The sequence below is a fragment of the Cnephaeus nilssonii genome, assembly GCF_951640355.1.
Source record: "Cnephaeus nilssonii genome assembly, chromosome: 9".
Classification (NCBI taxonomy): Eukaryota; Metazoa; Chordata; class Mammalia; order Chiroptera; family Vespertilionidae; genus Cnephaeus; species Cnephaeus nilssonii.
Genome location: NC_137080.1, coordinates 52,177,769 through 52,203,492, shown reverse-complemented (window position 1 = coordinate 52,203,492; position 25,724 = coordinate 52,177,769). Strand labels below are relative to the sequence as shown.

The 25,724-nt window shown below is 43.4% G+C and overlaps 1 protein-coding gene across 1 annotated transcript in view; it reads left to right on the top strand.

Moving 5' to 3' along the window:
• The first annotated feature begins 732 nt into the window (after positions 1-732).
• Positions 733-25,724, top strand: part of ANKRD6 (ankyrin repeat domain 6) — a 149,145-nt gene continuing 124,153 nt past the window's right edge. Inside the window, exon 1 of the mRNA XM_079780524.1 lies at positions 733-911. The gene's annotated coding sequence lies outside the window, so the exon portion shown is untranslated. The remainder of the gene's footprint in view (positions 912-25,724) is intronic.

Here is a 25,724-nt window from a genome sequence, read left to right as displayed (position 1 = left end):
TTCAAGGTTGACCAGCCTTCCTGGTTCCTTGTCCATACCTCTCTGCTAGTGAAGGCAATGGGCGGCTTCCAACAGAAAAGGTTCAAAATAAGCTTGTCCCAAAGAGTTCTATGTTTGGAGAGCAGATACCTGCCCTGCTTCTTGAAAAGGTTGAGGTCCCCTTTATTTATACATTCGCTCCACAATAATTTATTGAGTGTTCACTATGTTCGGGAACTCGTCTAGATACTGAAGAAGTAACTGAAAAAAACACAAGAACAGGAGTTCATGGTATGTCAGGTGTGCTTTGAATATAGGAGTCAGGAAGGCTCAAAGGTTTTGCCTGTTTCCTAAGGACGGTTGCGTCCAGCTGTTTGGAGTAAAGGCTTCCTTTCCCCTCCCCAGCCCTCTGGATCAGTCAGCATTGATGTTCGCGTCCATTGAGCGACCACAGTTCCGTGAACTACGAGGATACTGAACTATCCACTTGTCACGGGCTGAGGGATGGTTTCTCCTGCCAGTTTCCTTCTCCCTCCCGCAGCCCCCTTTCCTCCCGCTCTGCGAAGGAGACCTCTCCGTCTGGGGCAAAGGGGTAGCGGCCCCATCTGCGAGCAGGCTGCAGACCAAGGCCCCACCTCCCCGGGCCCCCACCGTGCCCCCGCCGGCCGCTGCGGGGCGCTGCGGCCCCAGCTTAGGAGCCGCGGGCGGGGCGGAGGGCCCAGCCGGCGGCGCGGCGGGCGCGGCCACAGGTAACTTGCTGGAGCGGGGAGCGCAGCCTGGAGAGCGGGCGGCTGGAGGCGGCGGCGCGGGGCGGCGCCGAGGCCCAGGGGCCGCCGGAGCCAGCGGGAGCCCGTCCCCATCATCTCCCTCCACCCCAACCCTGTCCCTGGCATCAGTTCCTGCAGCGCGGACGTCCAGCGCAGGAGAAAAAGGTACCGTGCGTCCTGCGCGCCGGCGCCCCCACTCCCGGGGACCTCTGCTCTGGGGAGGACGACGTCGGGGATGGGGGCGCTGCGCCCTCGGCGCCCCAGTCCGCCGTCTGCTCGGGGAAGAGACTCAGACGGAAGGCGTTGCCTTCTTGCCTGCGGCCTCTGGGAAAGCCCGGGCCGGAGGGGGTCTTCCTGGGGCCCCTGCCGTATCGCTTTGCTTTGATTACCTCCCTAGAATATAGACTTGGGGGACGGGGAGCGGGAAGCAGAGAACTTTCTCGCCTTTGCTCGCCCCCCTCCTCTTTCTTGAGTGACTTCTAAGAGTTTGAAGTGAGTGGTGATGGTGGAGTTGCGGGGTCACCAGGTATGGCTCCCGGACGCGGTTTGCAGGCGCAAAGGAGGGTCCCCTCTTGTCGCCTGGCGCTCCGCGCTGTCCTCGGGCCTGCGGGCCGGCGTCAGAGTGACCAGGCTGGGCTCGGGCGCGCCCGCCGTCCGCCCCCCTTCCCCTCGCCGGAGAGGTGCCCGCGGGGAGGGCGGGGGCTGTCCTGCCCCGGGAGGACCGTGCTGGCCGGGGCTCAGCTCTGTAGACTTGGCGAGTGACGACCCCCGGGCCGGAGGAAGCCCGCGCGCTGTGTGGTTTGCCTTCCGACGTGGCTCGCTCACTCTTGCCTTGGGAATTTCGGGGTGGTGCTTCCGGTAGTTTGGGGGACGGGAGGAGAGCGTTATTTGTCACCGGAGAGGGGCTTCAGTTTCGTCAAGCTGGTCGGGAACGGTTTCCCTGAGGCTCGGTGAGAGGGTACAAGGAGTGCAGAGGAAATCCGCTTTGAGACCGGGTCCTGATGCCACCGCTTGTTCGGTGTGTGCTTTTGGAAAACCCACTTACGGGAACTTGAGGTTTTAGAACGGTAAACGGGGCGTAGAATGCATAACCCGGTGGTGTCGTGGAAATGAAATGATGCAAGTGAAATGCCTGGCTCACTGCTCTGAAACGTTCGGCATCCTTTTTGTGAACCAGTTGGATGGTGATACTCACTCGTGTTTAGGTGATGTCCATGGAAATAACCTGGGCGATGGAGACAGACACACCTGGGCCCACAGGGGCCCCACACAGTACTGATGGCCCCTGAGCGGAGGCGCCTCCAGCCTTAAAACAGCAATTGCAACCTACTGTTCTTACCCTTAGTAGGTGCAACTATACATGTTTAGCTTCTACTAGTATCATTCCTGGCAGGTGCTTAGCATATGGACAACAAAGAATTTTTTTAAATTAAGGTATACATTAAAATCAAAAGAGTTTTCTGTCCTCTGTGTCATAAGTGGGGAGGAGAGAGTAGAATAGAATGAAGAAGAATAAAAGAGACAAAAAACAACAACCACTTGCATACTGTTGGAAGGTATACCTAGTAAATCAAGGTTGATAAGAAATGCTAATTTGTTGCCCTGGTCAGTGTGGCTCAGTTGATTGAGTGTTGTCCCTTGAGCTGAAAGGTCGCTGGTTCAATTCCTGGCCAGGGCACATGCCTACCTTGCGGGCTTGATGCCTGGTAAGGGTGCACACGGAAGGCAACTGATGGATGTTTTTCTCTCTCCCTTCCTCTCTAAAAACCAATAAAATATATTTTTAAAAAAGAAATGCTAATTTGTTAACTCCTTCTTTGTGGTTAGTAACACCAAAGGTAACCACAGCTTTCCACGTAAACTCATCAACTTCTCCATAGCCCATCCAGATAAGCATATACTGAAGTAAAAGCAGATGGGATGTGAGCCAACTCTGCTCAGAGACAAGGCACACTTCCAACGCCTAAGGCCCTTCTATATAGAAATTCTGGTGTTGCTGCTGTGGAATACACATTCAGAAAGTATAAAACGTAGAAGTACAATTTAAAGAATAAGAACAGAACACACACTCTAGTACCCATCACCAAGCTGAAAAACTGGAGCATCCCCAGGTCCTTGGATCCCCCAGTACCCCTCCCCATGGCATCTACTCACTTATTCTCCCCCCTAAGGAACCACTAGTTTGGATTTGTGTTCATTTCCCTTTGATTTGCACACTTAATATTTGACATGTGTTGATCCAGAGAAAGAAGATAACTACCAAGAAGGACTCCGGGTGGGTAGCTAACGATTCAAATTTAAAAACAGAGCCTAGCAGCCATTTCTAAACAGTGGGAGAAGCCTGCACTAAATTACCTGCCTCCTGCCTTGAACTGCTAGCCTGCATTGTATTCCTGCCACCTGAGCCAACCCTTATAAAGGAGTTCTTGGAATTGTATTTCAGCTAATAGGACTGAGGCTTTCCCTGTCCAATAGAAACTGCACAGCTATATCCATAGTAGCATCTTTACTGACCAATCAGAGCAGCTCTATTTTGACCAACCAGGACAGTGCTTTTTGGCCCAATCAAACTGTGAAGATTTGGAGCCCTCGTTTGCATGAGGATGGACCAATCAGGGATCAGGGGTGGGGACTTCTCTCTATATAAGTCAGCTCCTTCTCTCCCCCCCCCCACCCCACCCCTCAGTGCAGGTCCTTAACTTTCTCTTGTCATAGTGGTCTGGGGTTTTCCCCGGGTGGAGCTGAAGCTGAAACGAAGGTGTCTCAGGAGAGCAGGGTGGAGCTTTTGAGCCAGAGAGGGACCCCACTGGAGGCCCGGCCTTGCAGCTGTGCTATTTCATAATTGAGTTAACACTATTGAGCTCACGTCTGTGCTGTTCTCACAGCTCTGCTGTGTCACAATTGAGCTCTTTACACGGAATAACATTTTCAATTTTCTTCTTCACCACCCCCCAAATTGGGGATTCCTGTTGGCACCCAACTTGCTTTAATGACCATTGGTTGACATGAAAAACTCTGGGGGAGGGAAGTTTCCAAGCTAAGATTTACACAAAAGCCTGGAGCAGTCTTATAGAAATTAAAAGCAATTATTGAGAGTATGATGAAAACCACAAAAAAGCTGAATGTATCGAAGTGCTGGGACGGGGCAGTCTCTCCAGTCCCTGCTCCCCCTTACCTTGGCGCGGGTGCCCCCTCTCCTTGCTGCGGACGGGTGTGTTCTGTCTGTGTAGGGGAAGCCCAGTCTCTTTCAACATAGCTTGGAGCCTATAATTTTAAAAGCTTTGCTCGAGTCCCTAAGAATTGGGAAAAACAGTAGTTTGCATGCATGTGTCTTTGAATTTTTTTTTTTTTATACAAATTATCTAGGGGACATTGTTTGGGATTTGAAGGATTAAGCTGTTTTAGAGTGACCTTTAAAAATGGTTTTAACACAAACTCTTCTTTTTCTGATTATGATGTTTGTGTTATGGACTTTGTTTCCAGTCATTTCTTCAGGGTCACCCAGTGCTCACAACTCTGTCACTTATTTGTTAAAGCGAGATTCCTAAATTTGGTTCCTGCTGCCCTAGTATCTCGGTAATTTTTTCGAACTGCCCTAGGTTAAGTAGTAGTTAGGCTCAGACAACGTAATGAGTACTTTTGCCCAAACAACATAGAAGATGTTTGAAAAAACAATACACATAATTGAAAGAAAAACATTTTTTAAATACATTCTTAATATAACCACAATTAGCAACAAGATGTGTCTGTACTACTTTTCAAATCTTGGGATCAGACTGGATCCCATCACTCTCATTTCCTGTCCCACATTAATTTTTCTGCAGCACTTGCTTTTTATCACTGCAACCACTAAAACCCAAACTCTGCAAAGATATGATGCCATTGATATGAATGCAATGTGATTCTGTGAACTACCTCCAGTTTGTAGGTTCAGCAGTGTCCAACATGTTAAGTACACTATGTATGTTTTCCTTGAAATGTTTAAATATCCTAAGTTGCCCCTATGGATTTACTACAGCACCCGAGTACTGGTGTACAGTTTGGGAATTGGTCTGCTTGAAATGGCCCCAGGTTAAGCTTCTGTGTAGAGTAGGCTGTATAGTTTTCTCGTCTATATAAAATGGAATGGCTAAAGCCTCCTTGTAGGGTCATTAAGGGGATTAAAGTAGATAATGTATATATTAAAAGGTCCTGAGGGGATTAAAGTAGATAATGTATATATTAAAAGGACCATCTATGAAGGTCCTGAAATATAACAGTCTCAAGAAAATGGTAGCTTCCCCCTCCCCCAGAAGTTTACTTAGAAAATTACAGAGGTTGCAGAAGAGAGACAGCCAGGTTGTGTAGGCTCAGGAAACAAGTTACAGAGGCAGAAGAAGGGCCCTTGGAGTTTAGAAGAGAGAAAGGTAGAGGTACCGCCCCTGAGGTGGAGATGAGGGGGAAGAGAAGGGCACGCACGGGTGTGCCCCGGAGAGGAAGAGCTCGCTGTGGCTTTTTGATGATTGCTAAGTAGTACTAAATAAATGTCCATATGTATATCATTGTCCCTATTTAAGAAGAGCCAGGGCCTGAAATCTCAATCTTAGCAAGTAAGTTATGAAAAATGATTTATCATTTTTCAAACAGCAAACTCTGACGTACCACCGTGGCACGCGCTGGTTTTTCAGGCCATTGTTGGAGTGCTCATTTTCACTTGCCAATATGTGCCCTGGTGTGGGGAGGCGCTCAGAACTGATTGGAGGCCCGAGGCTGGACCAGTGCACTTCTGAGTTCAGGAGGAAGGTACTTTGTCTTGGGGAGTTTGGACCTGGGTTACAGGCCCGAAAATGTTTCGAGTAGGATTTGATTTATGTAGATACAGCACAGAGAGACAGATCATCTTTGCAGATGAAACAGTTATGGTCAACGGCACCACAATATTTCCTCTCAATGAAGGGTACCTATTAACCCTCCAAGGAAAGCTGGCCTGAATAACGATGTCGCAGATGACTGTCCTGGTGCCTTTTAGAAAGCACAGACCTTTCCTCCCCTGTCCTGTTATTGTCCAGGCCTAAGTGAGGACCTGGTGATATTTTAACAGTTTGTGAGAAGACACTGAAAAGTCGTATTTTCCTAGTGTGGTTGTTGATTTTCATTGTTGCTTTCTTCCAACAGTTATCGTTGGGAAGCCTGTACAGAACCATAGGTGATGCTTACAAGTTGAAACATCAATTAGCCGCCTCCTGCACAACCCCCACTGGGGATGTGCCCGCAACCAAGGTACATGCCCTTGACCGGAATCGAACCTGGGACCTTTCAGTCCAAAGGCCGATGCTCTATCCACTGAGCCAAACCGGTTTCGGCTACAATAGTGATTTGAATTTATTATTGAGAATAAAAAATAAACCTAATTATAAAAAATCAACTTGAAAAATTTCAATACAGATTTTTCACAAAAATGAAACTTATTTTTCTTTCTTTGTCAGGGATAATATGTCTCATGTCAGTTTAAAAACTTATTTTTAAAAAATATTTTATTGATTTTTTACAGAGAGGAAGGGAGAGGGATAGAAATTTAGAAACATCGATGAGAGAGAAACATTGATCAGCTGCCTCCTGAACACCCCTACTGGGGATGTGCCTGCAACCGAGGTACATGCCCTTGACCGGAATCAAACCTGGGACTCTTCAATCCGACGCCCCCTACCTGTTTCTATTAATTTTAGAGCCTGCAATTGAGGTATGTGCCCTGACTGGGAATTGAATTGGCAACCTTTCGGTGCATGGGATGATGCTCAACCAACTGGGCCACACCAGCCAGAGCTAGTTAGCTCTTCTTTAAGTGACTCAGGGTTTAAAAAAACACACCAAACTCTTGTAATGCCACCATCTTTACCATGTAGCCTCCAGTGAGTGTTACAAAAAGGAGCAGAGTAGGGAAAAGGCAAACCAGATTGATTAACTCCACCAGTGAGTAAAAACACCACTTCTGCATACATTTCATTGTCCAGAACCAATTAATAGTCCAACCTCAATTTAAGGAGGCTGGGAAATGTAGTCCCGGCTGGACAGCTGCTTCTGAGCAATAATCATTTACTTTGAAAGGGGAACAGAACTCTTTGGTGGATATGTAGCTATCTTTTATACCAATTGTTGGGGTCGCCGAAGGAGGAACTCATGAGGCCAAAATGAGTGAAGAATTATGAATTTATTAGGTCATCTGGATACCAGATGGGCTTAGCCCCAAAATGGCGTCAGTCCCCAAAGACCAGGAGTCAGAGGTTTTTATTTATTTTTATATTTTTATATTTTATTTTTTTAAATATATTTTTATTGATTTCAGAAAGAAAGGGAGAGGTAGAGAGAGAGACAGAAACATCAATGATGAGAGAGAATCATTGATCGCCTGTCTCCTGCATGCCCCCAACTGGGGATGGAGCCCGAAACCCTGGCATGTGCCCTTGACCAGAATCGAACCTGGGACCCTTCAGTCCACAGGCCAACGCTCTATGCACTAAGCCAAACCAGCTAGGGCAGTCAGAGATTTTTAAAGGACTCTAGGCGGGCTTTTTCTGGGTGGAGAATTCTCTGTGCAGGTCCGGATTCTGGGAAAGTCCGGAGGGGAGAGATAATGGTCTTAGCCGGTGTAACGTCCATTGTGAAGTGGCCTAAAGGTCAGTTCCCAGGGGAGGGGGTATCGATTCAATTATTTGATCAGACCTAACACCAATGTGCTAGTTTTACTGGTCAGTTAAATGTAACTGCCTTCATATAATTGACTTCTCACTTTACAAACATCCTACCTAATAAAATAGTAATATGCAAATTGACCACACCTTCGCTACGCCAAAACCACGCCCACCAGCCAAAGCCACGCCCACCAGCCAATCAGGGCGAGTATGCAAATTACCCAACAAAGTTTGCGGCTAATTTGCATATGCTGAGGGAGGGAGGAGTGAAGACTGAAGACAACTTAGAAGGAAGAGGGAGGAAAAGCGGAAAGCAAGGTGGCTGCCAAAGGGAAAGCCCGGGCGGGGCGGAGTGGGGCAGAACGGGGCGGAGCGGGGCGGAGCGGGGTGGAGCTGGGCGGGCGGCAGTGGCGAGTGGGTGCAGGTGCGGCGGCCCGCAAAGGCGGTGGCAGCGGCATTGCACGCGGCCCCAACGGCCGCTTGCAGGATTCTTCCTGCAAATGGGCTACTAGTCTGTATATAAAATGTTATCTTGTAGTGTGAGACCCCTATACGGAAACAATTGTATCATAATTGCCTTGTAAGCAAATAAAAATGGGATTAAGCCATTTAGGTTCATATATTTATTAGGGGATGAAGCATATTTAATTTACTCAAAGTCATCCAACCATGTAGGGAAATGTACATTTGAGAAAAATGGAACAGAGGAAGATTAGCAGAGAACAAGAATATGCATGTCTTATTGGCTTCATGAATGTTATCATAACAGTTTAAAACTACTTTAAGTGACTGGTAATAGGCATATGAAGCTTTCTTCTCCTCAAAAAAAAAAAAAAGGCAGTCTTTGCCTTGGAATGTATTACACAATCACAAAATGTGTGTGTCACTTGTACTTATTTGCTCTTAAGAGAAACTAAAGTGATAAGATTTGGACCTATTTATCATATTTGCTTGAAGTAAATTTGTGCCTAGGAGTATGCCATTTGGCTCTATCCAGCATCTGACAGCTACAGATGGGACATATTGAGGGATTAATGAAACATCATGTGAAAGATCCCCGTACCCAGTTGGAGTCATTAAAAAATGGTCCACAACTTTAGCTGTGTACAGTAACTCTAGTAATGCTTCATTTATCCATTACTGGTTGAGATTGGGCTGTTCTACCTAAGAAAAGGGTCCAAATAATTAATATTTACCATTTTTCAGTTGTAATTTTAAAAAAACTATTTCATGGTGCCCATGTTGGAATTAAAGATGCACTACCAAACATAACAAACTCGCGGCCCGTGGGAGGCATGCGGCCCATGGCCACCAGTTTGACATGCTTGCACTAGACCAGTGGTCGGTAAACTGCGGCTCGGCTCTTTGGCCCCTTGAGTGTGGCTCGGCGTTAGAACCACTTCTTCAAAATAGACTCGCCCAGGCCGAAAACCGACTTCTGCGCATGGGCCACGAAGTTTTAATCGCACTGTATGTGCGCACCCACACGTGGTATTTTGTGGAAGAGCCACACTCAAGGGGCCAAAGAGCCGCATGTGGCTCGTGAGCCGTAGTTTGCCGACCACGGCACTAGACCAAAGTACAGTACGTTATAGCCATGGGCCAAATCTATCTAGCTGTTTCATAAGCAAAGTTTTATTAGGACACAGCCATACTCATTCATTTACGTACTGTCTGTGGCTGCTTTCACACTCTTCTGGCAGAGCTGAGTAGTTGTTGCAGCGATCATGTAGCCCACAACACTTACTATATTTACTGTCTATTCCTTTACAGAAAGTTTGCTGACCCCTCTGTAGACTTAAAATTAGCATAACTTGGTATGGGAGCAACTGCTCCTAGTTAGCAATCTCTGACCCAGTTACCTCACCCTCATAATGGGAATAATGAAACTGCCTAATGAGTTAGTTGCAATAAAGTGGATTTTATACGAAATTATTTCAGGCAAGTTACTAAATGTATCTTCTAGTTTATCTATCTATCTATCTATCTATCTATCTATCTATCTATCTATCTTCCTTCCTTAGACCAATACTTGTCAAACTTATGCATAAGAATCATCTGGGGAATCTACTAAAATTCCCAGATCCCCTCTCTCCTCCCTAGATGCTGATTTGGTAGGTGCGGGGAGGTGCACATTTAATAACACCTGCATCGGAATGGGGGCGGGGAGGGTGCAGGTGGCCTATCCTTTAAGCAGCTCAGACCCTTGTGGCAACTTGTCTTTTGGTCCCTAGAAATAGTTTCTCTACCAGTCGAGATATGCTTCTTGTCTCACCCATTATTGAAGCCTTGCCTACTTGATAGGGGAGCTTGGAACCTAGAGGGGAATGCCCAGCGGGTGTTAATCATCAGCATTCTGAACATGTGCAGAGAGACCCAGCCAGTGGGCTTATCCTATAAATCAAATCATTCACTGCCTGACTTCACCACCTATAGAGCCATCTGCGGCTCTGCTTCCAAATAGAAATAATGACAGGAAAGTTGGCCCTGGGGCTTTTAGCAAATGTGACTGGTTCCCACTGGAACACAGGACGCCTATTCGAGTTAATATTAGCCTATGGCCCTCTGTTTGCTGTCTCTCTAAAATCAAGGTAAAAGTTAATAGCAGAAGGAGTTACCAAGAGAGGAAGGGACCTAAGTCCTGGTGCTTTATAGGTACTTTAAGAACGGATGCTTATTTAATTGTTTATAATTTCCTTAATCTCCACGATGTATGATCCTGGGTTATGGGATACTTAATGAATGGCTCGCTCACTGAAGCCTTTGTTTTCTTCCATTTTCCATTCAGAAACTTAGTAAAGAGCTGTAAAACCAGTAATGAATGATAGCTAACTCCCCTGGCACCTGGTGGGTTTTTAAACAAGACAGAAAAAAGTGAAACCCACTCCCCCCCATTCCCCCTCTTCCCCCAAGCCCCCCCGCCCCCCAGCCAAAACATACATAAAGACTTGAAGGTAGAAGCAGTCATTCTTGATGTGAGTGCAGCTGTGTTGCACTGTTTTAAAACTGAAAATCAGGTGCTTTAAACAGTGTTCATATTTGCTACCCTGCTGAAACAAAATCTGGATGTTTGATTGGATGTAAGCCAGGGTATTTTGTACTTTGAAATGTAAGTAAACACTTTATTACCCAATGAGGGATTTACAGCTAATTAGATGCCTTCGTGATGGGACACATCTAGGGAAATTTATTTCAAAAACATTTTAAATATCCTATATGAGATTATCAAAGATTTCCTTTAAATAGTGAGTTCCCTTAGATCCAGGATATATAATATATGCTTAGAATTAATAAAATTCAGAGTATACCCTCTTTTTAGGAGCCCATCATTGCCAAGAAGGTTAGGAATACTGTTGTGGAACACTTTCTCATATACTATTGGTATTAAAATGATAGCTCTAAGTCATTCCTTTCCCCTCCTCCAAAATATGGAATGGGTCTAACTCATCTTTAGATATCAGAATGTCTTTCCTTTCTCTTACTAAATCCTTGAGAAAAGGCCATTTTGAAGAAAAGAAAGTTTATGGCTTTAAAAAGTCATTTTTTTAGATTATTGGTATGTTTTTTAAATTGAGATATAATTGACATGTAACATTATGTTAGTTTCAGGTGTACAACATAATGATTTGATATATATTGTGAAATGACCAAAAGTGTAGTTAACATCCATCACCACACATAGTTACAAATATCTTTATAATAACAACTTAATATTTTAATTATAATAACTATTATTTTGATATACCCAAAACAAATTGTCTTGATGCTCAGTGGATTTCTGTGTTTTAGAATTCATTAATTTACGTTCTTCTCTTAGTGTTTAAAGACTCAAAAATACAACACTGTGCTTGTAATTGAATGGTTGTGTTAAAAGTAACCATGGGTTTGTGCATTTAAAATAGACTATAAAATATTGTATTAGAATATAAAATGTTTTTCTTACTATGTCCCTCTTTCTCCAGGCTTTTGAAATTGCCTTAATGTCAGGGATATTTACTTTGGGAGTAAGAGAATAAATCATTAGAGACTTTTAGTATTTGTTCTGAATTTACTAGCCAACTAAATTGGATGAAAGTTAATATCCCAGTTATATAAGGTATACTTGGTAGTGTTAATGAAAGCTGTGTATAAAGTGGGGAGAAAACACATTTCCCAATGCAGCAAGCAAATAGAAGCCATGATGGATTTGGTATGTAAAAAGCTACATTAGAGGCTATTAGAGTATTTACTACTAGTGAGTGAGGCGGGAAATGTTATGTTATTGTGCTAAATCTGGAAGAAAAGACCAAGTATCGATTGTAACCAACTCCGTTATCATAAATCCACAGCAGCACTGCCTGGGCCCCACAGAGTAAGTGGCATTGGTTGTTTGCGTGCATTGCTGCCCTGGGATCAGGGAAGCAAAATGTTTTACTGTTCTCTGCAAAGCCCAACCTCTCCACCTGAAAAATAATTTAGGGGGAAAATTTTATGGTCAATGACTTTCCTTTGGGCTCCCTATTTATTTGTCCTTTTCTTTCTGGTTCACATTAAGTAATGTAGCTCAAAACCCCAGGCCTCCACATTCAAACCCAGCTGAATTACCTCTCTTGGAAATGCACAATAACGATGCCCTTTCGGGGGAGTCTGCTTCATGGGAGACTGGCAGGCTCTGAAGAGAGGAGTGCAGCCCTGGCTGCCAGGAAGGCCTGGTTCTGGTTTCATGTCTGACAGCAGCCTTTGTGCCCTCTGTCAATTCACTTTCCTACTTTTCCCCCCTCTCTTAGAAAGGTGACCATAGGTGGTTGGTTCCTCATTGACTAGTCTCCTGCTCTCATGGATTTGAGTCACAGAAACATTTTTTTTTTTTTTTAGCTTAACAGATTATTATAAAGGTAAATACCTTTTTAACTGCCATGCTGGTGGGGAAGTAGAACTTCGCCAGTCACCCCAGAAACTCCGCCTGTGTTACATCCCTCCCTCCTCGCAATGTAACTGCAAATTTAATTTCCGGGCTGGGCTGGGCTGTGGGCCACATTTTGCACCACGGGGTCTCAGCAGCGTTGGCTGTGATTTGGTGGGGTGTTGCTCCGGGATGGTGGCGGGGCCTGTGTCCCGGGTGGGGGGTGGGGGGAAGCCAAGTGTTGGTTTGTTGGCGCCAGGGTCTGTGGTGCTGTTTAAATGGCCAGTGTGTGTCATGGCAGCTCCTGCGTAGAGCATCTGCCCCCTGGTGGTCAGAGCGCATCATAGCAACGGTCAACCGGTTGTTTGGACATTCCGTCAACCTGTCACTTAGGCTTTTATATATATAGATTGGGAAATGAAAAAGTAGTAAACTTTGGTACACTGTCATTTAAACCATTAGTCACATTGAGGATTAAACTTTTATTTCTTTGTAAAAACATACCAAGAGTAGTTTGAACAGTTTGCCACCTTCTTCCCATCCTCTACCTTATGACACAGAATAAACATCTTTTCTATGCCTTGATGGATTTTTCAGACTCCTTTTTTGAAGTTTGGATCAGTTTCCAAAATTTATTCTTTGTGCTTTCTATGTTGTAAAGGATCTCCAAGAGTTATTTCAATGTGAAGTTTTTGCCAGCATTGTCTCTTCATCCTTTTCACCTCAAACACTTTCCTCATTCATGTAGGTAAATTCCCTTACGTTCCTCTGGCTGCACATCTGGCTTCTGCAAGTGGTAGTAGTCCCAGCTTTCTTCTATAACTCTGTCCCATTCCATTCAATTTTACTTCCAAATATTAACACTTTTCATTTCTTTACTGCACTTTCTTCTTTGTTGGCCACTTTCTTCTTTCAGTTGTTAATTTTGATAAAATATTATGTGGATTTGTCACTGGGAGACAAGGAGGCAACACAAATACATGGTTTGTTGTTTGTGTGTGAACTAAGTAACACGAGGAGTGACCGATCAATGACAGATTTCGAAAGAAGTGATGTGATTGGTCATTGATCACGATGCACATCTATTAATTGCATTGTGAAGAGCTATTAGTGAGGTTTGACTTTATACAGTTTCTCAAACTTCATGCACTGTTTGTAAATGAGATTTGAACCATGCTATTGGAGGACTGGTGTAAGTTAACCTGCGAGAACTGGAATTGTCTGTACTGGAGCCATGTGAAGTAAAGGGAGCCTATTATTCTAACTTATAGGAATCACTTCCTTGTATTTTTCATAGTTCTGTTACCCAGGTCTGCATCTTTAGACACCGTAGTTTAGTGTTGTTTCTTCAAATGTTTGTTATGTCTTCTGAGTCTTTTTTTTTTTAATCGGTGGGTTTCCCCTTTGTAATAGATTACCATGGCTGCTGTAACAGAGTACCACAGAGTTAAACAACAGAGTTCATTTTCCCACAGTTCTGGAGGCTGGAAGTCCCAGATCAAGATGTTGGCAGGTTTGGTTTCTCTTGAGGCCTCTGTCCTTGGCTTGCAGAGAACCGGCTGCCTTCTTGCTGTGTTGTGTCATCATGTGGTCTTTCCTCTGTGTGCATGCATTCCTGCTGTGTCTTTCTCTTCTTATAAGGATACTAGAGGCCCATTGCAGGAAGATTCCTGCAAGAACAGGGCTTCTGGCGGGCTTCCCTCCTGCCACCACCACCTCTCCCGCGCCCCCCCCCCCGTGCTTTCCCTGCCGCCTCTGCCCCCCACCTCCCACCCCACGCTTTCCCTCCCGCAGCTGTCGCCCCCCCTGCGCTTTCCCTCCCACCGCCACCGCTGCCCCACACTTTCCCTCCTGCTGCCGCCTGGTCCTTTCCCTTCCCTCCCGCCATCTCTGCCCCCCACCCCATGCTTTCCCTCACGCAGCCGCCGCCCTCCCCCGTGCTTTCCCTCCTGCCACCGCTGCCCCGTGCTTTCCCTTCCGCTGCCGCCCCGCACTTTTCCGCTGCCCGCCTCCGCCACTGCCCGCCGCCCGCCCCGCCGCGCTTTCCCTCCCACAGCCGCCTTGCTTTCTGTTTTCCCTCCCTCTTCCTTCTATGCTGTCTTCAGTCTTCACTCCTCCCTCCCTCAGCATATGCAAATTAATCGCCATCTTTGTTGGGTTAATTTGCATACTCGCTCTTATTGGCTGTGGGCATAGTGAAGGTACGGTCAATTAGCATTTTTCTCTTTTATCAGTGTAGATTAGCACTATTGGATTAGGCCCACCATAACAGCTTCTTTTACACAGAATTACCTCTTTGATGCCCACCCAGCTGGTGAGGCTTAGTGGTTGAGCATGGACCTATAAATCAGGAGATTGAGGTTCGATTCCTAGTCAGGGCATGTGCCTGGGTTACAGGCTCAATCCCCAGTAGGGGTATGCAGGAGGCAGCTGATCATTGATTCTCTCTTATCATTGATGTTTCTAATCTCTCTCTTCCTTTCTCTCTGAAATCAATAAAAATATATTTTAAAAAATAAAATGTGGCAGTAGTTATTTTGGCTTATGCTACTAGGAAATAGTGTGACTTACTGGTTAAAGTTACTAACTCTGAAGTTTTCTGAATGAACCTTAATAAGTTAATTGGACATTTTTGTTGTTGTTAATCCTTACCCGAGGATATTTTTCTAATGGTTTTTAGACAGAGTGGAAGGGAGGGGGAGAGACAGAAACATCGATGTGAGAGAGACACATTAATTGGTTGCCTCCTGCATGCACCCCAACGAGGCCCAGGGATCAAGTGTGCAACCCAGGTATGTGGCCTTGATTGGATTCGAACCCAGGATTCTTCAGTCTGTGGACCAATGCTCTAATCACTGAACCAAACCAGCTAGAGTGGAACCATTTTCCCCCCTCATATTTTTAGTTTGTTATATGAAAATACAATTTATAATTAATCTATTTTAATGGTAAAACTAATAAATGAAAATTATGGGAGAAAACCGATGATTTTGAGCTATAACTTGATGGAGGAGTAGAATGTATGTGAAATTCCATTGATGGACTGTGGTCTCGCCTAGGTCTTGGCCTGCAGTGTGTCCAGGGGTTCAGCCCCATGGGAAGCTACTTCCGCTGCCCACCTTGGGCCCACCCTTTGACTTGAAAAGAGTGGTGGCAGCCCTGGCCGAGGTGGCACAGTTGGTTGAGTGTCCTCCCATGCACCAAAGGTCTCCATTTGATTCCTGGTCAGGGCACATGCCCAGGTTTCAGGTTTGATCCCCAGTAGGGGGTGTGTAGGAGGCAACCAATGGATGTATCTCTCTCACATTGATGTTTCTCTCTCTCTCTCATCAATAAAAACATACTAAAAAAAGAAAAAGAAGAAGGAAAGAGTGGTGGCAGAGCAACCTAGGGCAATCAGAAAGGGTGTACACTCCTAGAAATGTAGATGCCTCTTTGTCCTGGTGGTTCACAAAATTCATCCTCATTTGTCTTGCCTCTTTCCAATGGTCTCTGTTCTTCCACATTACCATGTCTTTAAGTTCATCGCCTCAATTTCCATAAATCCGGCAATAATTCAGATGAGCCTCAGGTTAATCCAAAGCTACTATTCCAGAGAACTGGACTCCGCAATGTCCTTTCTTGTCCAGTTCTTCAGCCACTATTTCCACTTCCACTAAGGATCTTTTATCTAGCTTAGCAGCCTCGTAAGGCTTAGGGTTATTTTATTTAAACATGATGACAGTTGTAAGCAGATGTGTCAGACCTCATCTTTACTTCTTCCCATAAATGTTACTCTGCTTAATTATCATGGACAAAGAAGGCAGACAATAGTATTTCTAATATTTCCTGAACTATGCTGTTACTATATAAAATTTATTATATATTATCCTTGGCCCTAGAGAGCATATATTCTAGGAAATAAATCACTTGGCTTTTGATTCAAATAATTCACTTTCCTTTGTGGAAGTTTTTAAGAAATTGTCCTGTTGGGGCTCTTCCTCATTTTTTCAAATTTGGGGTCAAGATGGCCTTTTTCTAGAGCACACCAGATAGAGGAATAATGGGACCCGAAAGATCCTGATCACAGAGACAGGAAACTTGCCTGACAGTGATCCATTTGGATAGCAACGTAGTTATCATCAATGGATAACAAATTCATTTTTTTCCTTTTTTTGAGAGAGATTATATAGGCAATATTTATAAGACAAACCAACTTAGATAAACAACTATTAAAATCAGAGAAGCTTTAAAAATGCCTTGTATATGAACAAGATTTAGGAAGAATACATTTTTAAAAAATCATTTTTCTCTTAAGTTTTCTGTTATGTTTGCTACTTAGGATCATTTCAGGATGAGAGACAATGGAAGGAGAAAGAAATGAAATCATTATCTCAGAGTCAAATTGTCCATCCTTGCTGGGTTGTGCCCTATCAATGTTCTAGAATTCACAAAGTAGAGTATTAATTCCAGAAGATTCATTATGTACCTCTGGAGTTGCTGAGTTCCTTGAAATTGGGATCAACAGTTACATATATCACATATGCCTTTGTGTGAACAGGAGACCAATAAAACAAAACAAAAATAACAGCAACAACAAAAAACCAGAAGTGCATGTGCTAAGGAGCAGGAAGAATAAATAAAGGGGAAGCAAGCTGAGTAGAGTAAAGGTGATGAATAGGGAGAGTGTATTAGTCGATGAGAGAGAATACTAGTAGTAGACTTGGTATGGGATGAGATTTCTTATGACAGATTGTAAATTAATGCCATAGCATTAGGTGCTGTTAGTAGGAAGATATATAGTTACCCAAATGATTTAGCAGTATGGAAGTATGAGATTCATGGCTTTATGTTGATCCTATTTATGTCCATTGCAAAGCTGATGCTAGTACTTTAGGATTTAAATATTTTTAGAAGTCCACATTCACTCGTAACAACTCAGTATCATTTGTTAAATAAAGACGTGTGTGTGTGTGTGTGTGTGTGTGTGTGTGTGTGTGTGTGTGTGTGTGTGTTATGGGCTGTAGAGCCAGCTCTGATTCTTGGCGACTCTATGAATGAGTGATGTTTACCATGTCCTGTCCTCAATACCACTGCTCAGCTCCTGTGACTCATGCCTGTGGGTTCTTTTGCAGAGTCAATACATCTCATATTTGTTTTTCCTGCTGCCTTCTCTTTCCCAGCATTGTCTTTACCAAAGAACCCTTCCTTTTTAGGATGTGTCCCAAATAGGGCAGCGTCAGTTTGGTCATTTTTGCCTCCAAGGATATTTCAGGCTTAATTTGCTCTAGAACCTACTGGGTCATCTTTCTGGGAATCTATATATGTTTTAGATTTGTTCATAAATTCATTCACTCATAAAGATGTTTTAGAGCCATTCATAAAGGAAATTAGGAGCATTGTTAAAACATGGTAAGAATATAAGCCTTTAAATATATCGTAGTTGGATTGGATTTCACATGTCTGCAGAAATGATTGCCATATTCAACCCCAACTTGTGAACAGAATATTAAAAATGATGTTATTGAATCTTTACACCCCTGGAAGTTTATCTAATATATGGAGTAGTTGTCACACTGTTTCATAAAATTCATATCATAAAAACATAACTAAATTAACATATTTATATTCTACCTTACTTCACAGGCTCATTAGAAGTGACTAGTTGCTAGTTTTTAAAAATGTAGTGAAAGAAGTTTGCAGTGTTTGTGTTCATTTGGGATCAGGCTGTTTTGCAGAGTCAATTAATTACTGTAGTTTGTAGTATATTTTGAAATCACGTAGTGTGATTCCTTCAGCTTTGTTCTTTTTTATTCAAGATTGCTTTGGCTATTTGAGATCTTTCATGGTTCTATATGAATTTTAGGATTGTTTATTGATAAATCTTTATCATTGAAGGATATCATACTAACTAGTCTCATTCCTAGGAAAGGCAATCTTTTGTTAGGTCCACTTTTGTAAAAAAGAGATGATAATGTATATATCTGTCTACTGGAAATATGGACTAATCTAACTTGTCACTTAGGTGTAAAACCACCCTTCAGTAAGAGAGGCTTGTCTTGAATAAAGTCTGGGATAACAGAATAACATACTCCTTTATGAACTGCAACTGAGGAGAATTATTATCGGTCCCTGAAGTTAGAAAGCTGTCATTGTTCTTTAATAAGATAATTTCATCACCAGTGGTGATATTTTATCTAGTAGTCTAAATTCCTACTTCCACCGGCAGGAACTTCACTTCTTTTTAACCTGATCAAGTGTCCAATTTTAGAAGAACAGATGGCTAGAGCTTGCTTTATACTGATTAGTAATATATTTTTCCTCTAAGATATAGAAAACATTTCTCTAGTCCCTTGCAACTTGATCATCTGTGCACCCTTACAGAAATCTCAAAGCTCCCTAGATGGTTCAGATGGTTCAGAGTGTTATCTACAAGCACTTACATCTGTCAGGCTTTTGTTTGGAGGCCAGAACAGGAATGTCACATGATACACAGGAAGGGATCCTGTAATCTTGCCTATTCATATGTGATGCACCATAGTTTGTTAAGAGTCTTTTGTATTTTAAAAACATCTTTTAAAGAACTTACATTACTCCTATACAAATTACCTTGTAATGTCCTGGAAAATAGTATACATTTCTGTATGTAAGGGAAATGGAAGATTCTTTATTTTATACTGGATTGTGAGTTAAATTTTACTTTGTCTAGATAGACCTGAGGAGTTGTTTGTGTAGGACCTATCTTGGCTTTTAGGAGCAGGAAAGCAATTATTGGGGTCAGGAAGGGAACAAGAGTGTTGCCAATTGCAGCATGGGAATTCGATAGCACTGTGATTTTGTGTGTGTTGAGGGGAGAGAGGATAGTGATGAGGAGGAAGGAAATGGATAACTGTTCAGACAATCTGACTAAAAATCCAAACAAAAAGAGACATCCTGGTGAGACACGAGAGAACTTTCGGCTTCACCGTGTGCCTCCTGATTTGCCCTGAAAATCTGGCCCATAAAGGTCCTCTTTCTGGCATTTTGCTATAAATTATTGTAAAAATGTGAATGTTTGCAAAGTAGCTCAGTGATCAGACTCTGGAGCTGGGTCAACTTAAGACAAATTCTGATTCCATGACATGCTATCTGTGTGACCCTGGGCACGCTATTTAACCTCTTTGTGCCTCAGTTTCCTCATATTTAAAATGGGGATAATAGTATCTGCCTCATTGCGTCATTATGGATAAAGTTCCTAGCCCGCAAAATTAATACATATTCATAGTAGAAACATAGATAATATAGAAATTAGCTGAAGATAAACATCTCCAATCTAATGGGTGGATATATTTCATTTTATTAAACTGTTACGATAGTGTTGAAACTTTAGGTATGCTTCAGGTTTACATGTAATGCTTTAATAAACATTTTGCACCTTAATCTTGCTCTTGAGTACTTTCCATGAAGAGAAGTAGAACTGCTGAGTCTAGAGGTATTTATTTATATTTTTAAGGCTTTTGACACATATTGCCAGATTGCCCTCCAGAAATTTTGCTAACAATACATGCAATTTTGTTTTCTTACCCTCCTGTCAGTATTGATTATTCTAATTTTTATATTCAATTTGATAGGTAAAAAGATTGTATCTTCATTGTTTTATTATTGTTTGATTATGAAGAAAGCCTAACATTTATATACAGGATGGGGCAAAAGTAGGTTTATAATTGTGAGTATACTAAAGTTTATTCTTGTATTATTATTTATTAACTAGAGGCCCGGTGCACGAAATTCATGCAAGAGTAGGCCTTCCTTCCCCTGGCTGCCGGCACCAGCTTCCCTCCAGCACCCGGGACCCGGACTTCCCTCCGGCCGCTGGCAGGCACCCGGGACCTGGGCTTCCCTCGCAGCCCCGGCTTCGTCCAGAAGGATGTTTGGTCTAATTAGCATATTATGCTTTTATTATTGTAGACTATTGTATTATTTACCATAAGAACAACTGTAGACCTACTTTTGCCCCACTCTGTATATAAATGTGTTTTAACTCTTGTATTTCTTTTTCTTCCTTGTGTGTGAAATCTGTCTGAATTCCTTGTACACTCTTTTTTTGAAGTATCCACCTTCTTGTAAAATATCAATTCATAAGAGCTCTTTAGGTAAAAAGGCTATTGGTTGGCTTCATTGCTTCTTTTCCCCCCAAGGAATAAAGTTTCAACAACTTGGCTAATGAATCTAATCCTCGAGATTGGTCAATTAAGCTTTATCCATAAGGTCTCTAAAAGAAGACTACAAAACAGTTGATACTTATACTATTATAGTATCCAAAGTATATCATTTATGTACACAATAGGAAAGTCTCTTTTTTTCTTTCTGAGTATATCAGATACTTGTTGGTGAGTTGACTTATGTTTTGCAGTTTGCTTTGTGGGTGCTGTATACTTCATTCGGATTAGATATTATGAATCCTGTTTTGTGTTTACACTTACTAGTATGGTATCGTGATGGATTCCTCTACTATTTACTGGACACTGTCTTAGTATTTACACTCTTACAGTCAGCCACACTGTTCATGCCCTGTATTAATCAAAGGGCTCCCTATGTAGAATCATCAAAAGACCCACAGGTTTTTGTGGAGCTGAGTTCATAATGCTTAGTATCCAAATGACTTGAAAGGTGGTATTCTTAGAAAGATTGGAGCCGTTGCAAAAGATTTATGCTTCACTGACTCCTTTGAAGAGTGTCCCAGGAGTTCACCCGGTACAGGGCAGATCATTGTTGCTCATGCCTCCTGCACATACAACTCCTGAATGCATCCTTATGTTGAGAGCTTCATTCATCCGCGTAGCATTTGGAGGCTGGAGCCTGAAGCATATATTTTTGTGAAACCTGGAGCTGAAGTGCAGTTTGAAGCTTTACTCATACCTTCAAACACCTTTTGGAATGTGAAATAGCTGTAAAAATTCCTGTCGCGCTGACAGTTCCCACCTTTTTTACTTCTCAAGCTGTCCCCATTGTGAGCCCCTCCACTCCCTTGCTTCCCCTTCCTCTGTTTAAGAAAAAGCAGAAGAGTATTCCAAAAACCCCTGGGTGACTCACACCAAATACGTATGGCTTTGGGTCTTACAGGTTTGTTTGTTTTTTGTTGTTTGTTTTTTTTTGTAGTTTATCCTCTCACTCTAAGGAGATTCCTGAAGTTCTAGTTAGAGAGTCCACATACTCACATTTTACCTAATGGGTGGTAATGAAGATGCTTATCTTACATGTCTAGATTATTATTTTTTTTTACTTAAAGTTTAATGAACTATTCTGTAATACCTATAGTCTTTTATTTGAAAGTAAGAACAGACAATGGAAAAATATGTAAAATCTGCATAAAGCAGGAGAGCAAACATCGAGTTCTTACCAATATTATTTATAAATATTTAGATGTTGTTTACTTGGGCATGGCAAAGATGTTCTTTTTTGATTGTTGAATGTGGAGGTTTACTTACAATTAAATTTTGTTTTAAAATATTTTTATTGATTTCAGAGATGAAGGGGAGAGGGAGAGAGAGATAGAAACATCAGTGATGAGAAAGAATCACTGATTGGCTGCCTCCTGCACGCCCCCTACCGGGACAGAGCTCGCAACCTGGGCATGTGCCCTGACCGGGAATTGAACCATGATCTCCTGGTTCCTAGGTTGATGCTCAACCACTGAGCCACACCAGCCGGGCTACAATTACATTTTTTATTTTACTTTTTCTGAGTGGCTATGACTGTTTCCAGCTAACCTAAGCTGTTTTATAGTACTTATCTGGCCACTTAATCTGTCTTCAGAGTTTTTATAGTATTTTAATAAATTTTCCAAGGCATAGAATAGCCCTTTGTAAAAATATATATTACAAACTTGATTCTTCTTGAGTCTCTCTCCCTAGCTTCTCCCTGTCCCACCTCTATCCCTTGACTCTTCAACCCCAACCCCCATTTCTGGGTCTGTTTATTTTTTGCCTCATGAGTAATGATTATTATCTTATAAATTCAGCCCTTTTTAAATGAGGCTCTAAAGCTGTCTGTTCGGTTTTGGATTTTTCTTTAGGACTGTTAATTATTACCTCCTCGCTTTCCTGTACCCAGCACAAAAGTAAGTTGAAGAAGGAGAAAAGAAAACACCTGTTTATAAAATGTGGTATTTGAGTAAAATTCTTACTGCAAAATGATTGACAGCAGAGCCTCGGATAATCAGCTCAGCCTTGTCTGGATTGGTTTCCTGAGGTTGTAGATGCCAAATGTTCCTACTGTACACAGGCTGCTACCACAGTGCGTTTCATGTGGTTCTCCCCTTTTGTTGCCACCATGTAAATTCACAATTTCAGCTCACATCTCTGTGACATTAGCTTTTCACTGGGCTTTTCCTGCCCCGTGGTCAAGTTCCTTCAGTCTGAGAGTCCAAGAAGCAGCCCCTTGACTCCTCTGTCCTGAGCACCGTTGGGAGTGGGTGAGTGTGCTGCCCAGCACTCTGAAATTCCTGCCGCGTTCTGGTCAAAGTCCTTACCTCTTCAAGCTCCTTTACCATCAGCTTCAGATTAATTTGTTAGTCTCGTCATTTGCTGCCCCTGGACCCCAAAATTATGCCCTGAGTGAGTAGCCTGGCAGGCTTTGAGCAGCCAGCACTTTCCTTCCCGCCGGTCTCTGTGCAGGGCAACCCGACCCACCGTGGAACTGGCGGCTTCTCCCCCAGCATTCCTTTCTGGTCCCGGTTGGCAGTGCTCCTCCGCATTCTGTAGCTCCCGTGTGACTCATCTGGAATTCTTTTTACCTTGTACACCCTTATCTCTCTTGCCTGAGGATAGGAACCAACTTATTCATTCCTGGATCCCCTGAGTGTACTCCAGCTGCTTGGCTGGCTCAGTCTTTCATTTCCTTCTGTTTTTCCCCCCAGTAACTTTCTCATTTCTCCTATTGTAAAAAACAACCACACAAACTCTCACTTTACCCAAATTCTCTTCCTGCTACAGCGGATTGTAGTTCTCTTCTTCCCTCTATGAACTTTTTTTTTTTTAAATGAAACAGAATAGTGTAATTAATTTGCCTGATAAATAAGCTCATTGGAGAAAAATACAAATACAGAAATCGAAGAGGGTAAAAATCATCCAAAATGCCACCCTTCAAAAATAAATTGTCTTTTACTAAACATCCTGTTCCATTCCACACACATACTATACACTCTCGTGCACAACACATGGTTTTATATCAGTGATTTTATACTAGTACTATGCATGCTGTTCTGGAACCTGCTTTAACAATTATATATAATTTTTAATATACAATAATAATAAATATATAATTAATAGTTGATATTAATATATAATAAACATATAATTAATATCTTGGGGACATCTTTTCAAGCTAGTTTTTTGTTAATCCTTATCATTATTGTAAATGGCCGTAAAGTATTCCATTGAATAAAAAATTATTTACCCCCTTTTGGAGAGCATACCTTTTTTTTTTCTCTCATATAGCTAACACTATAGTAATTGTATTAGGTTTCTCCAGAGGAACAGAACTAATAGAAAGAAGGTACACACACACACACAAAGAAATTTATGATAAGGAATTGACTCACGTGATTATAGAGGCTGAGAAGTCCCGAGATCTGCAGACTGAAGGCCTGCGACCCAGAAGAGCCGATGGTGCAAGTTCAGTCTGGGTCTGAAGGCAGGAGATGGCTGATGTCCCAGCTTGAAGACCTCAGGTAGAGAGAGCACAGTCCCTCTAGCTCAGCCTTTTGTTCTATTCCAGCCTTCCCCAGATTGGATGAGGCCTGTCCACATTAGGGAGAGCCACGTGCTTTACTCAGTCTACTGATTCAGATGTTACGCTTGTTGCTTTAATGTATTTAATGTGGCTGCTAGAAAATTTTAAGTTACATATGTGGCTTACATTATATTTCTGTTGGACAAATTTGATCTAGAGTATGTTTGGGGATATGTGTATTAGAGGAGAGTCTTGACTATGAACAAAATAAATAAGTAACATAAAATATTAAAGGCCAAAAGTACTAAAGAGGAAAGCTAAAGAGGAAAAAAGGAATATAAATATTATTGAGTGTTCAATGTAAGGTGGCCAGGAAGGCCTCAACTGAGGAGGCTCTTGGGTAAGTGCTGGGAAAGAGGAAGCAAGCCGTGTGAATGTCTGGGGAAAGTAGGCAGAGGGAACAGGAAGTGCAGAGGTCCTGAGGTAAGCATGCACTGGTATTTTCAAAGAACAGCAGGAGAGGCCTTGTGGTTAGAGCAATACAGAGAGGAGTAGCAGACAAGATCAGGGAGGTCTGGAGTTTAGAGGAGAGATCCAGGCTGGAAAGTCAAATGCTGGAGTTATCAGCACTTGGAAGTAACTGAAGCCCAGAGAAGGCATGAGACACCTGCAGAGTGAGTATAGATAGACGAGAGGCCCAAGGGCCGAGCTACCTAATGTTACAGGTGGGAGTGGCTAAAAAGGTCGGAAGAAAACTCGGGGTGTGTATGTCACTTTCTCAAATGCTGCTAATGCCAAGTTAGTCGAAGACTAAGAAGTGATGTTGGAGTTTAGCAGTGTGGAGTGGAGATCACCTGTGACCTTGATGAGAGCAGTCGTAGTGAATAATAGAGTGAACGCCTGATTGGAGTGGATTCAAGAGAGAAAAAAAGAAAAATTGGAGCCATAGGTATAGACAACTCTTTTAAGGAGTTTTACTAAGAATAAGATTTGTCTTCCTGTTTAACTCATCTTTCACATGCATTCCTCAGTAGTTTTTACAGGTATCCTATCTAATAAAGAGGGAATATGCTAATTGACCGCCATACCCTCACAAAGATGGTGGCGCCCACAGCCAATAAGGAGGAAATATGCTAATTGACCGCCATGCCTTCAAAGATGGCGGCGCCCAGTCCCCTCAGCTCCGCCGGGGCGGCAGGTGCGTGGCATGGCCGGGCCCACCCCCAGGCGGGTCCAGCCGCTCCGCGTGCCTGCTTCCAGAGTCCCCCAGTCCCCTCAGTCCCAGCTGCCCAGCTGCCCAGGGCCGGCCCGAGGCACAGGCAAGCCTCGGATGTCGGCTGCCCAGCCACCCAGGGCCGGCCTGAGGTGCAGGCAAGCCTCGGATGTCAGCTGCCCAGTTGCCTAGGGCCGGCCTGAGGTGCAGGCAAGCCTCGGATGTCGGCTGCCCAGCTGATGCCCAAGGTGAAGGCAAGCCTTGGATGGCAGTTGCCCAGCCGACGCCCGAGGCACAGGCAAGCCTCGGATGTCGGCTGCCCAGCCACCCAGGGCCGGCCTGAGGTGCAGGCAAGCCTCGGATGTCAGCTGCCCAGTTGCCTAGGGCCGGCCTGAGGTGCAGGCAAGCCTCGGATGTCGGCTGCCCAGCTGATGCCCAAGGTGAAGGCAAGCCTTGGATGGCAGTTGCCCAGCCGACGCCCGAGGCACAGGCAAGCCTCGGATGTCGGCTGCCCAGCCGCCTAG